The sequence below is a fragment of the Canis aureus genome, chromosome 6 (genome assembly GCF_053574225.1).
Source record: "Canis aureus isolate CA01 chromosome 6, VMU_Caureus_v.1.0, whole genome shotgun sequence".
Taxonomy (NCBI): domain Eukaryota; kingdom Metazoa; phylum Chordata; class Mammalia; order Carnivora; family Canidae; genus Canis; species Canis aureus.
The window spans coordinates 54,916,104-54,930,779 of NC_135616.1; the positions used below are offsets into that span (position 1 = coordinate 54,916,104).

The window sequence follows — 14,676 nt, forward strand, 5'->3', positions numbered from 1 at the left end:
TTGGGTGGAAATTTCCTTAAATTTCTTGAAACAATAAATCTACTCTTTAATATGAGTGAGATTCTGTGGGTGTGTACCTTCAACACTCTAGAAGTTTACAACTCTACCTTATCTATTCCTGCTTGCACAAAGCTTCTAACTTTGTTGAGGGATTAGAGCCTTTTCATATCTTTTTAAGTTGTTCACCGATGCTCAAATGTGAGGATCAGTCTAGATCCCCACAAACACACTGGAGCATTGCAAAACCCCCTCTAGAGAGCTTATTTCCTAGATCGTCTATTTTCCTGTTTGGTCCTGTGGTATCATTGACCTAGGCGAATACAATGTTAAACAATTATCAGATTGTTTTCAGCAAGTGCTCCAAGGGTAGGGCTTTTGTTATGGAGTGAGCTCCAAATCAGGTCAAATACTAACAAACCTTGTGAATGGGATTTTTTCAAGAAACTGCCATATAGATCAAATAATGATGATTCTCCAATGATGGGGCTTTCTGGGGACCTTCAAAACCATATACTTCCACTAGTGGTTGCTAGGATGCTAGTTTTCACAGGAATCATGATTCTAAGGTTTTTGGATTTCAAGGTCAGCTTGGAGTTTAGGAGAGGTCAATGGGGATGGGATAAATTAAAATGCCACAGAGTTCACTGTTTTTCCTGAGATTCAGCTGTTTTTCTTGAATACATGCCCACCGATTGTTGCAAAACTTTGATTTCCAGAGTACTAAAAAAGTTCATTTTGACAGCCCTTCCCCCTCAATATTCTCATTGCTTTTATGAAGGCACTAGTTTTTGGGTGCTCTTATGTTGGCATTCTGGAAGTGTTTCCTTCTCCTAATACTTTAAATGGCTTTTTTCCCTGTTTATAGAAGAAATTTAGAAAACACATAGGAGTATGTAGAAATAAAAAGGGAAAGTCTATAAATATTAAGTTCATTGTCACTTTAAGCATCTTTCCTCCTGGATTTCATTTTATGCCTTTCACATTTACTGATTTTTTTTCTGGCAGTAGTAGTCATGCAGAGTGAGGAGTAGAAAAGAGATTTTGGGGAGAGGATATTGTGCTTAGGAGCTGGAAAGTAGGTGGACTTGAGAAAAAAATGAGTCCAAGTTGAAAAATGTAGAATAATGTTAAGGAAAATAATTAAAACTACTGATAATTTTACTGTCCAAAAATAAATTAGTGATATATTGGCCTATTTTCTTTTTTGTTTTTCCTATGAATTTATCCATATAGTACATATTCTTATAGCTACCCACTCAAACACACACATGAATATGGGCACACATGAACATCTTATGTCTGTGTGAGTATATTTTTAAACAAATTGTTATCATATGGTGGGTTTATGCTTTTTCCTAATATAATGATTGTGGTTGCCCTTGATACTTAAGTGAGAACAAGTAATATTTAAAAAAAAATTAGTATAACCCTAGTATGTGGAGATGTTTGGTTATATTGCCAGTGTATAAAAGTTCTAAGAGAGCTTCATGGTGTGAATTTTTATCAACTCTGTGGTCTCAGCTGGCCTCCTCTCTCTGCAGCTTCAACTAAGAGGGACCTAAATGCAAGAGATTTGTTTTCTGTGACATTTGCTATTTGTTGCTGGCTCACCGTTTCGATGGGGGAGGTGTTATGCTAAAGTCTATAGGGGTAGTAGACCATGCACTTTTTGACACTATTACTCATCTTTCTCAGGGAGAATGTCACCCAGTGTCACTTCCCCCATTCTTTTTTTTTTTTATGGTATATTGGAGCTGCCGAAGTCCATGCTGTCACTCATGTGGCAAGTGTCAGACTTGACAGCCTCAGGGAAAGCGGGGGAGGAGGTTTCTCATCTTTTCCCCCCTTGTTCCCCTTTCTTCTTAGTGTTTCTGTGTTGACGTGAGCCCTTTTGGTTGCTGTGCCCATTGAGGGGTCTGGCAGTTGTTTTGCCCTCTAGCTTTGTGGTGGGAAACCTCTTGTTCATTTTAGATAATTTGAGAACACTGCTGGATTGTAGGGTTCCAGAAGGTGAACTTGTTAACAGAAATGTTTGTTAGTTTCAGTTTCTGCCCATTATTCTGTGAAACCAAGGCATAGGGTAAAATTTCTCAGTTTTATTTTCTTATGTTCCAAGGCCTTTCTGTACAGCTGCCCCAACATTTTAATGCATGAGAGGGCTTTCTCTCCAAACACAGACTTGAGCTTCAGTTTAAGCCATGTTTTCTCATTAGATTGACAGGAATCTTGAACACAACATCCATTTCCTCCCTGTGTGCAGTGACATGCCTCAGCACTACAGACCCTCTTTTCCCACAGGGTAAGTGGCTTCTGTGGTCAATCATGTATACGGAGCCCTGGATTAAACCAGTTTGCACAACTTTCTGTACAAATCAGTCAACACATATGCACTATTGAGTCCTCCTGGATACTGCACATTGGACAAACTCTGCAGATGTGGGGCCTCTTATGCCTGTAGTAACGCTAATTCTTTTATTGTGTGGCATCTTTTGGGCCTGGGGTATTGAGAAGCAAACTTTGGCAAAGGCTGTCTGGCTCAAGTAAGTTCTAATCTATTATTTTAAAACTTAACAGGGTGATCGTACAGTATCTTATATTCTATTGATGGAGAGTTGTTGTCTAACAGAATTTATGTATAACTTCTATAGTATTCAGGTTAGGCCTGCTTGGTGAGACAGCATAATCAACTTCAGATGAAGGGAGCTACGTAGTCCCAGCTCTGCCACTCCACACATGACTGTTTCCTGCTTTATGACCCATGTTTCCACTGGTCTCTCTGGTATCTGAGAACAAATCTGAGAGGCAGAATCGCATGATGGCTAAGAGTGCCAGTGACAGAAACACCTGGCCAAAGTTCTGGCTACCTCACATCTCCTGACAGCTGTGTGTCCCTATGCAAATTACTTATCTCTGTCAGCCTGAGTTTGGCCTTATAGGACTATTAGTAAGGATTATAGATGCTAAATATCTTAACATTTAGCACTATGTTTAGCATATAGGCAATGTTCTATAAGTAATAGTTACTGTTATTGAAAAGGGTCACATTCCTAAGAATTGTCCAAATGGTACAGCCTGTTACTCCACTCATCTGCTCATTTGGGACCTTGATCTCTTGCCGATTCCCTTTGTCCTTTTCCTCCTCCTCAACATTGATCACAGTTAACTGAACACTTATGTCATAAGTGGTATATAGTGAGAGCACATATTTACATTATGTCATGTAATCCCTACCTCACTCTTATAAATCGATTGTTTTTCTTTCATTGAAACCTGTTTAAGGTATGTTGCTTAAAATTACTAACTGCAGGGGCGCCCATGTGGCTCAGTTGGTTAAGCCTCTACCTTTGGCTCAGGTCATGATCCTGGAATCCTGGCATCGAACTTGCACTGGGCACAGCAAGGCCTACTCAGCAAGGAGTCTGCTTCTCCCTCTCACTCTGTCCCTTCCCCACTTCTTTTCTCTCTCAAATAAATAAATCAAATCTTTAAAAAATAACATTGCTAACTGCAACTCCCCTGCTCCCCCCAACAAGACTGATCTTTTAATATAATGTTTGCCACATTTGTTTATTATTTATATTTTGTTTATACCCTCCTTTAGAACATAAGTTCCATAAACACAGGAAATTTTTATAAATCTCTTTTTAACTGATGCATTCTAAATGCCAATACAGCACCTTGTACATAATAGATGCACAGTGTTTGTTCAACAAATGTGTGAATGGTATTGACTGAACAACAAAAAAAAATGTGTGACTCTAGCCAGTCTTATTTTATAGGTAAAAGGAATGAATACAGATAATTTATATAAATTGACTAAGGTGGTAGCCAGTAGTTTAGAGTCTGGATTTGAATTAATCTGAAAGCCCAATTTCTCAACCATTTTTCTCTACCACTTTTTTTTTTTTTACAAGATTTTATGTATTTATTCGTGATACATACATAGAGGCAGAGACACAGGCAGAGGGAGAAGCAGGTACCATGCAGGGAACCCAATGTGGGACTTAATCCTGGGACCCCAGGACCATGCCCTGAGCTAAAGGCAGATGCTCAACCACTGAGCCACCCAAGAGTCCCCCTCTACCACTTTTGTCACCTAAGTGCACTTGGGGGTTTTCAAGGGATATTGCCTATATTCTTACTCAAAAAAATCCTATTCTCAAGTAACCACAGCCAGTATCCTGGATCCCTTAGGTGACAGAGTTAGGTGGTCTGTACTGACTGATATGGAGAAGGCCTATTTTGTGTCTCTCTTTTAGAAGCACTCTGGAGAGTGTTGTTTGTGCTCCCATGTTTCCTTAGCTGTCTTCAGTGTGACTCAGAATCAGCATGGGTTAGATCAGGTATGATCCAAGCAACAGCCACCATGCCGCTCTCATTCACATCTCTATCTTCCTGTGACAGCTAAGATTTATAATTTACCATGGGTATGTGAATCCCTAAACAGTATATTGTATAGTTTTTGGAAAGCTGAATGGTAAGCATAAATTTATTTGTGTTTAGAAAGTGCAATATTGCCATATTATGTTATTGTTACCAGGAGATGACAAGCTGAATAGAATTTCTGGACATAGTTTGGCATTAGTTTTCTGCGAGGTTATAGAATCCTTTAGGTGAAGTCAATGCATAAGATTGTGAGCAGGGAAACATTGGAGTCAGTCACCTCAGTTGGGGTATCTGGCAGGACTATAGTGTGGACCAGGCTTTGAGCATGTGCTAGAAATGGGGTCAAATATAAGGGGGCTCTTTCATATTTTCTGCTTCTTATGTCACCACCTACATGCAGCCTTCAAGAGTAGGGAAAGATAAGTAATTCTTCAGTGTGGAAGAAGTATCTTAGCTAGCCCAAGTTGCAGGGTACACAGGAGAGCATATGAACTTCAATTAGCACAAGATCAAGATAAGCCAAAGACAGATAAGAATCTGGACCTGGCTCACAAGCATATTCTGTGCTCAAGTTAAAAAGTTGATTGAATTGAGGTCTTAGTGAAGATAATCCTCATCTTTTATATCTCTTGCCTAACATTGCTTTAGTTAGACCAGTTGGCCAGATTCCAACTTTTGGCCTAGAGTATAATGGTCCTTCTCAAAGCAGAGTGAGGGGAGATGGCAAGAGTTGGTTGCATTTGGCATTCACTCCACAGCTTCTCACTGGATCTGGTACCTATGCCCTCAACTTCTCCTGCTGTCCTCAACTCGGAATCCCTCTGTTACCCTTTTCAGAGAACAAATCTTCAGACTTTTCCCAGTGGGGCAAGGGAAATGTGGAAAGGATGAGGGAATGTAGGAATCCTAACAATTTCTGAAATAGTATTCACTCAGCTTTCCTTATTTCAGACAGCTCTCTTACCCCAGGTTCAAGAGATCTTGGGGCTTCTAGTTCCTGAACCCTTGAAGTTCCTGTGATGTTAATTGGGCTGGTTCTTCCCAGCTTGTTTACTGTGGATACAGAATTCAGCTTTCTTAGACCTGGTGAGTTAGTTATGACTTGTCCTTCTCTTTCTAGCTTCCAAATGTGTTGCTGTTGTCTCTTCTGTTCTCCCATTCTTCTGGGTTTGTGTCCTTACTATAGTTCTGGTTTTAGGAAGGAATGAAAAGAAAGATGTGTTACCTAAACCTAGAACCCCGAAAATAGAATTTCCTTCTTTTGTCTAGAGCTCGCTTAAGCCCCTCCAGGGGGACTCATCTGCCGTATTAGGGGGAAAGTATTAATAGTGTTCATTCTTTTTTTTTAAAATAGTGTTCATTCTTATTTAAATTAGTTCAATCTGTTAATTTGATGATAACTGGGGGACACATCTAGAGAAGGAGATCTAAGGAGAAGACTTTGTGTCTTTGGGGCTTGTGTTTTCTGAAGCCTAGGCAATGTTCCTGTTTAGCTGGCATTTTCCTGTGAATTTGGTACCTGGTATTGTGCGCCCTCTTCTTCTGCTTTCTCAGAAGCTTGCAGTGCTCCTTCGGTTGATCTGCTTTATACTGGGCTTCCATTGGCTGCAGGCCTGGGTGTTCACCACGTTCTCCTGCTATCTACTGGCCCACAGGTCCACCTCAGCCTCAGCAATAAGGTCACTGGCTGCTGTCACTGTGGATTTAGTGTCTAGCCGGCTTGATCTCAACCCTCATGCCCCATGGGAACCAAGGACTGCTTTGGAAAGCTGAACTTAAGAGATTCCTTCCACTCTGGGCTTCCTTGTTGATGTGGTCATATGGCAAATTAGTAAAGGAGATAATTAACTCCATAGTCCTCAGTGGGGAGTAGGAAAATAAGCTGCTGCTCCTGCCCTCTATGTTATGCTAATATACCCGCCCCATACCTTGAATAAGGGATATTTGGACCCCATGATTAACAGTCCTACTCTCCTGCCTCCCTGACTTACTAGAAAATGAAGGATCCTTTTCTTGTACTTTCTGAATCATGTATTTCTTTTGTCTTTGAGCAGTATCCTTTCCATACTGCAGGTGATCTCTGTAAGCGTTGGGTCTTAATTTTAGTGAATAAAAGAATTTGGAAAAATTCTCTCTCAGGACCATAATAACATTTCTATTTTGTATATTAGAAGCTATTTATTTGTTTATTTTTTTCTCTTTGCATTTCTTTTGTAAAATATCCTTGTATTTCTCTAGACAAATGGACTCCTTGGGTTGACCTACTCCAAAGAGTCAAAAGAAAGAAGCAGATATTTTTCAAAATATAATTTGCTGCATTTCTGATGAATATAATTACATTGGTGTAGGTTAAAATGACTCAGAAAACCTGAGGTTGGCTACATGTTGCATACCTGGAGAATGTCTTGGACTATGGGGTTCTGCTTACTGAAACAGGATTTGGGGAGGATATTTTCCTCTTAAACATTAGCTATGTGAAATAGAGACATTTCTTTTTTTATTATTATTATTTTTATTTATGAGAGAGAGAGAGAGAGAGAGGCAGAGACACAGGTAGAGGGAGAAGTAGGCTCCATGCAAAGAGCCTGACGTGGGACTCGATCCCGGGACTCTGGGATCATGCCCCGGGATGAAGGCGGCGCTAAACCACTGAGCCACCTGGGCTGCCCCAATAGAGACATTTCTTAACATTTCATTTGTAAGATCAAGTTGCTAAGACAATGAAGTGGGAAGTTTATAAAGCATTATAAGAGCTTCATGAATTGTTACCATCACTGTTCCTAATACTATGCTTATTAATGTTGTATTCAGAAGGAGTCCATTTCTTTGATTTGAAACATTTGAAATCATAGAGATCCAGTTTTGCTGATTTAGGGTGTTCCCTTTCCAAGTACTCTAGAATTCAACAGAAACATCTTTGGAATGGCAGGTAAAAAGGTGCAGGGAGAAGCCAACACACTAAGGATTGTTAAAAATAATCAAGGAGAGTGTTGATGAACAAGTGAATGACCTGGCTAAAGATGCCACCTTGAAAAAAGGTGCACAAACCTTGTCAACTTTGCTGTTTTTACTGTTTGTTCCTGAATTGGTGACTCTTTTGGTTAGATGGGCTTAAAAGAACTTCTATAAGTACGAGAAATCTTTTTTAAACTCTCAGCTAATTTCATGGGATGAATAAAATGTCTAATTTGATATTTTCAATTTAAAATATTTTGAGGAGATTGAATATGCCGGAATCTCAAGAAAGATTATGTTGGGGTTATGGGATTTTGAGTGATTTTTTAAATGCTTTTGTAACCCCCAGAAGTCTCTCAAATTATTTTTATGACATCCATTACTTTTCTTATCAGAAAAAATGATAAAGATTCACATTCTAATAACCACCTTCGATTTGGTCCTCAGTAGACATGTTTCCTATTTTACCATTTCATTTGAGCTCAGTATACATTTTTAAAATATAATTTGAAATGGCTCAATTTAAACTAAATTGCTAACTTTGTGGCAATATAGTGTTGCTAAAGATTAGTTTGGGAACAAGGATCTGTGTGGGTTCCTGCATTTCATCAACTTCTTGGTCTGAAACAGACTCTTATAGGGATGCTGCATTGAGGTTTGAATGAAGACTTAAAGATTGTGTATATATTTTTATGTTGTCTGCCTTTTATATATATAAGCATTTATACATGTACAAGACATCAATATATAAGTTAAAATAAAAAGACGCTTTGAAAAGTTAAGTAAGTCCTCATCTGTACAATAAGGAGAGGGTCTTTGAGGTCTCTTTTGGCTGCCGAATTCTTTTTTTGTATTTCAACCCAGAATCTACCTGTGGGAAGTTGAGGAAAAGCTGCTATTCTCAAGGCTGGCCATATGGGGGTGCAATGACTCCTCATAGAAAAGATACTCAGCCTGAAAGGAAAATGATTACACTCCAGAGTTGAGTTATTCTAGGAAGATGCCTGGCCAGTTAATTATGCTTCTGGTTCCTGGCAAGAGCAAAAACGTCATAATTTTCCATAATTTAGACAAAGATGTGTTTTGAACTGTGACAAAGGCAGTGCCAGTGCATGTGACTTTATTTCTCTTCTAGTCTTGTGACTGAAAAAGGTATTTGAGTATTGAACTCTGTATTTGTAGATGGCCTTCTTTTGTTCTCTTTAAAGCCATGAATTAAATAACAGCACTAGGAGCACCTGGGTGGCTCAATGGGTTAAGCATCTGCCTTTGGCTCAGGTCATAGTTCCAGGGACTTGGGATTGAACCCTGACCAGCTCCCTGTTCAGTGGGAGTCTATTTCTCCCTCTCCCCTGCTTGTGCTCTTTTTCTTTCTCAAATAAATAAATAAAATCTTTAAGAAAAATAAAACAAATAGCAACACTAGTTTACTGTGTGCCTCTGTAATCACTTTTCCTTGAGCTGTCTCTTGGTCCTCCATCCTATCTACATGTGCCCTAATCCTTTTCCTTTCTCTCTCAGCTAAGTTACATCTCACGACTCCATTTCATCCACTCTTTAACTCATCACGGTTTGGAGTCCACACTCATTTCTAGGTCACTGGTGAACTTCATATTGCCAAACCCAAGATGCTTTCTCAGTCTTTATCTTACATGCCATCTTAAAACTCTTTGTCCTTTACTTCCTTGACTCCAAATAGTCCTGGCAGTCCTTCTCCTTAACTATTCCTCTCAGGTCTTTATGGACTGTTCCTTTGCTGTGTATCCATTAACCGCTGGTGACCCTCTGTGTTCTAAAGTCTTCACTTCTCTCTTTACATGCTTTGCTTGAGGGATCTCATGCCTATCTATCATCATTTTATCTTGTAGTGGAATGATGATGAATGCTAAATTTTTATTTTTATCTTTGACCTCATATGGGATCTTCGGTTTTCATATATTCTACAGGAATCACAGACTCATAATATCCAAAACTGTCCTCATTGTCACTCTGCTCACCATCTCCAGTCCTCACCACCAATGCCCCCCAATGTACTATGGCTCCTTGATTTCTAGCTTAATTACTGTCACCACTATCTAGTTGCCTAAAGAAAGACTTAGGAATCAGGTGAATCTTCTCAGTTCCCTGAATCTTCTGCATTTAGGAAATCAACAGGATCTAATAGTTTTAGCCCTTAAATATATATATATATATATTTTCCAATCTGTGCCTTCAGCCCCATCCCTAATACCAGCATCTTCTTAGAGTCATTTATCCTGTCTTTCTTGGAGCCTTTCGGTATGTAGTCTCCTGTCTTCTGTCTTGCTTTCTTTAAATCTGGTCTCTACAAAGTAAAGAAAATTTGATAAAACTGAATCATTTAACTTTCTTATTTAAATATTTTTTAGTGCTCCTCATCACTTAGATCAGAGTGTGAAGTTCTTAATGTAGTGTACAAGCCCTTACCCAGGTGGCTCACTGTCTCCGGTTGCTCCCTGTCTTTATCTCTCACCAGTTCCTGGTCACAACATTATAACCTAATGTTACTGCTTCTAGCTCCTCATTCCCCTCCTGTTGATTATGTCTCTGGCTATATTTATTTTGTTCTCTTTCTCTCAAACTCCCTTCCTATCTTTCTTTGTCTTAATAGCTCTTGCTTATTATCCTGTTCTTGTCACAGGATATCTCTTCTGGGAAGCTTTCCCTAAATCCCTAGTTGGATAGTTGGATTAAAAGCTTATTTTTCTCACTCTCACAGCACTGTTTACCTCCAACTTAGAACTTCACATATTTGATTGAAATGATTTATGTACCTGTCCCTTCCAGTGGGCACTAGCTTTTTGAGAGGAGGAATCACATCTATTCATTTTTTCTCACCCTCAGCTCCTGGCTTAGAGCTTTGTGCAAAATGAGTGTTCAATAAATTGTTGTTGAACAGAAATTGAGATTTTTGAGGCTCAGAGTCCTTGAGGGTACTCTGTGAAGTCTACTTCAATTCTAAGAAAACTAAACTATGGTTTTAGTAGGAGCCTTTAAGTTCCTGGAAGAGAGAAGACTTGAGTTGTGTTGTGAAGAGATGGGCGTATAGGGTTTGGACTGATTGAGAGAAGTGAGGGATATAATCAGAATTAATGAGCAAAGGTGAGAAGTCTTACATGGAGGACAATGCAAGAAACAACACTAAGCAAACATCGTGTTTCCAATGTGGAGTAGTGGGAAATGAATTAGGATATGTAGAATCAACTTATTACAAACTTCTAATGAGGAGCTGGTGGATTTCAGGCTTATTTTTATAGGCAGAAGGAAATACTTGAGATTCTGTGAACAGAGAAATCACATATTCAGAGCCATACCGCAGGAAGAATAATCTGGCACAAGATATAAAACAAATTGAAGTGGGAACAGATGGGAATGAGTGAGGCCACTAGGAAATTATTATGGCAGCTCGATAGGTGCCAGATGATGAGCATTTGGACCAAAATGGCAGCAGTGTGGACAAAAGAGAGTTAAATTTTGAGCCATTTTAGAGGAAAAAATAATAGATTGATTGTATGTGGTGACACAGAGAGCAAAGATAATGACATTCTTAGATTAGTATATGGTGTTTCAGAAATGCAGAAAGTTAACAACAAAAAAGAGAAATGGAAAGGAAGGATGTTTTGTGGGGCAATAGGGGACTTTGCTGTGAAATCTTTGAATGTGAGATACCGAAACTTCACAATACTTCTATTTACTAGATGTGCTTAAGAACTACTATATGAATTTGAGTGAGTGAATGAACAAATGAAATCTTAATGAAGGGCACCTGGATGGCTCAGTGGTTGAGCATCTGCCTTCTGGTCAGTACGTGACCCTGGGGTTCCAACAGGGAACAGGTTCCCCCCGACAAGGAACCTGCTTCTCCCTCTGCTTATGTCTCTGCCTCTCTTTCTGCATTCTTTCATGAATAGATGAATAAAATCTTTAAAACAAATCTTAATGGAAGGCTTCATCAGGCATATGAAACCATACTACTATTGACTTATGGCGCAAACTGAGTTAGGGGCAGGAGTATAGATTAGGGAATTATGAGCTTAGAGTTGTGAAAATCACTGGGTTACATGAACTTCTTAAGGAAGAGGCGTGGGGAGAGAAAGGTAGAGGACCCAAGTGTAAGCCTTGGGAGACTTCTAGGTGTGAAGAGGCAATGAAAGCCAGTGGATATGTAAGGTCAGCCAGATACAGACCTGTTTCTCTGACTATAACTGAGTTGCATGCCTTTCAAATAGACCAGAGTTGTCTGAACAAACCAGAAGGCAAATTTCCAATCATGAAAAATATTTTTTAAAACATATGGCATATAAGTAGCAAGAATATATGAAAGCTTTTATTGTCAATCAGAGAAAAATGAATATTCCAGTAGGAAAATGGACAGGTGGAATAAGGAAATTTCTTAAACAAATAGAAAAATTTAAGAAACATGCAAGAGTGTTCAACTGCACTGGAAAGAAAAGATATATTGGAATAATATGATAGGACTTTGTTGCTTAGCAAATTGGAGTATTTTTAATAAAAAAACAATCCTCAGAGTTGGCAATGGTATGGGAAATAGGCACTTGGTAGAAAAATAAACTTACACAAACCTTCTGGATGATGATTTGGCATTCATATCTGACTCAGTGATTTGGTTCAGTGACTCCTTGAAACCTAAAAAATAATTGCTTGGCATAATAAGTGTTCATTTCAGCTTTTCTTATTAGTTATATAAGGTATACCATTAAAACTCTTTCTAGCTGATCTTTTTTTAAGATTTATTTTATTTATTCATGAGAGATACAGAGAGAGAGGCAGAGGGAGAAGCAGGCTCGCTTTGGGGACCCTGATGCAGGACTCAATCCCAGGACCCCAGGATTATGCTATGACCTGAAGACAGGTGCTCAACCACTGACACATGCAGGCATCCATCTAGCTGATCTTAATAGTTATTAAATTATATACATTGAGATATTTTTAACACTTATCCCGAGTATGTTGAATTGCAGTTCTCCTAATTCTAACTTATTTCATATGTTATGCTCTTACACATTGTTTTTATCTATTTCTATTGATTCATTTATGGCATTTAGCTCTCTTCATTTACAGTTGCACTTCCTTATCTTCAAAATTCTCTACAGCCTCAGGTTTACTGAGCCTCATTTTGATGTAGTAAACTACCTGGTGTCTCCTTGATGTATCATGAACATATCTTTACATTTCATCAGTCTTGCACTCTAGTTGATTGTACACAAGTCGATCTTTTTTATTTTTCAGAGAGAGTGTGTGTGAGAGCAAGTGGGTGGGGGAGGGTAGCAGGTGAGGGAGAGAGAGAATCTTATGGAGGCTCCATGCCCAGTGCAGAGCCTGACATGGGGCTTGATCTCATGACCTAGGCTAAATCAAGAGTCGGACACTGAACCAAGTGAGCCACCCAGGCACCCCGCAAACCAATCATTTTTAAGTCTCTAGACTCCTAAATCTTTGAAAAAGCAAATAGTGGTTCAGAAATGCATAAGACATTTTAAACTGTCAGAAATGCACTCAAATTTGACAAACCTTTTTATACTTCAGATTAAGAATAGGTGACTTGTTTTATTTTACATGTTGTGCAAATTCTGAAACTAGTTTCTAAAAAAAAATAGCAAGAAAATACATACTTAGTAAGCTTGTACAATTTCTCATGAACAGCAAAAAAAGCCATCAACCACATAATTAATATTTATAAAGAAATTAGTTAACACTAACTGGTAACATTTTCATTTGCTGTGGTGGTCCATCCTGACCCTTGGGAAATTATTCCAATGCTTCCTATGTAATAATAATAAACATGATAGATAGATAGATAGATAGATAGATAGATGGCAAATATTTGGAAACTTTGGGATATTTATAACTTATAAATACAAAATAAAATATTTTGCTTTCCTAACAAACATAGAATGCAGTTATTACTTATTGCCTGTTTGAACATTCTTTGTCTTTGTTATTGCCAAGAACCAGGAGGGAAATAGAAGCTCAATTATTAGTCACTAAACATATGAACTTGTTAAATGTCCAGGTTCAGTTTAAGTTTATTCTGAAGGCTCACTACTGCCCATTTTTACTGAATTGGTTTTCTCTTCTAGGCAATGACATTTACTCAGCATATTACTAAGTGCTTCTTAAAAATACTAAGCAACACAAACTTCATATTTTAGTACTGAAAGGAATGGGAACATGTACTTTTTTACAAATCTCATTTGATGTGTGACTCTAACTTAACAGAAATGTACTGTTTCTCAGAGGCATGCAGGGCAGAGAAAAGATTGTAAAGTACTCACTTAACGTCACAAGAAGAATTTACTGAACAGTCCTGGCCATTTATAGCAGATGACTACAAAGGCTGTAGGAGACACCATAGAGAACTTTTTACAGGCCCATTCTGCCCTTCTTATTGCAATGAAGATAAAGATTTCCACTCCAGTTTATCATTTTTCTTATCTGTGAAATGACATGCTATTTCTGCTGTGCTTGGCAGGTGTATAATGCTGGTATTTCACCGAAGATTCAGGGTTGCAAATCCTTGAGTTTTGTGCGGCCACAGCCACTTCCTGGGATTGTCCCAAGAGAAATGTAACCATAGACATCCAGGTAAGGCAAAGCACATTCTCTGTCTCTGTAAAACTCTTGCTGAAACCCCCATCAGAGTGAGCTCTGTCCCCTACCACTGCCCTAGTTCTATCCAGTCTTGGCTTCTGTCCCATTCCAATCTCAAGACTGGGAGAAACAAATCCAAGGAGCTGTAAGGTAGAGAATGTCTTCTTAGGATCTAGCATATCTGTATTTAACCTACAAGGCCCAGGGGAGTGTCCTCACCCACACAGGGGAGTCACCTACTGAGGCTTGGTCATTTAATCTCCTGGCTATATCAAGAGCTCTAGTTCTTGGTACTTCTATTAATGTTTTTGAAGTTGATTAAAATAGGATGGGTAGGGAAAGTAAACAAGAAAAGGCCAGTGTGTGGCAACTGTTGCAACAGGATACTGGCAGTATAGCACAGTGGTCAAGAAGGCAGGTTCTGGTGCCAGAATGCCTGGGTTAAAATTCTTTTCTGTCACTTTATCACTTACTCAAGTTTCTAAATGACTTTGTGCCAATGTTTTCTTATCTGTGAAATGGGGATGATAATACATGGCTTATGAGAGTTATATGACTTAATAGAGGCAAAGCACTTTTGAAATATACTAAATATTTAATAGACATTTGTTATCATTATCCCAACATATCATGTGGCCATACCCCACACAGTTGTGTTTTTAGGAAGTGGTCATCGATATTCAGAAAAACAAATTTTATTTGTGT

The 14,676-nt window shown here is 38.7% G+C and overlaps 1 long non-coding RNA gene across 1 annotated transcript in view; it reads left to right on the forward strand.

Moving 5' to 3' along the window:
* Positions 1 to 13,967, forward strand: part of LOC144315208 (uncharacterized) — a 33,265-nt gene extending 19,298 nt beyond the window's left edge. Inside the window, exon 3 of the long non-coding RNA XR_013380965.1 lies at positions 13,853 to 13,967. This is a non-coding gene — a long non-coding RNA (uncharacterized LOC144315208). The remainder of the gene's footprint in view (positions 1 to 13,852) is intronic.
* The last annotated feature ends 709 nt before the right edge of the window (positions 13,968 to 14,676 follow it).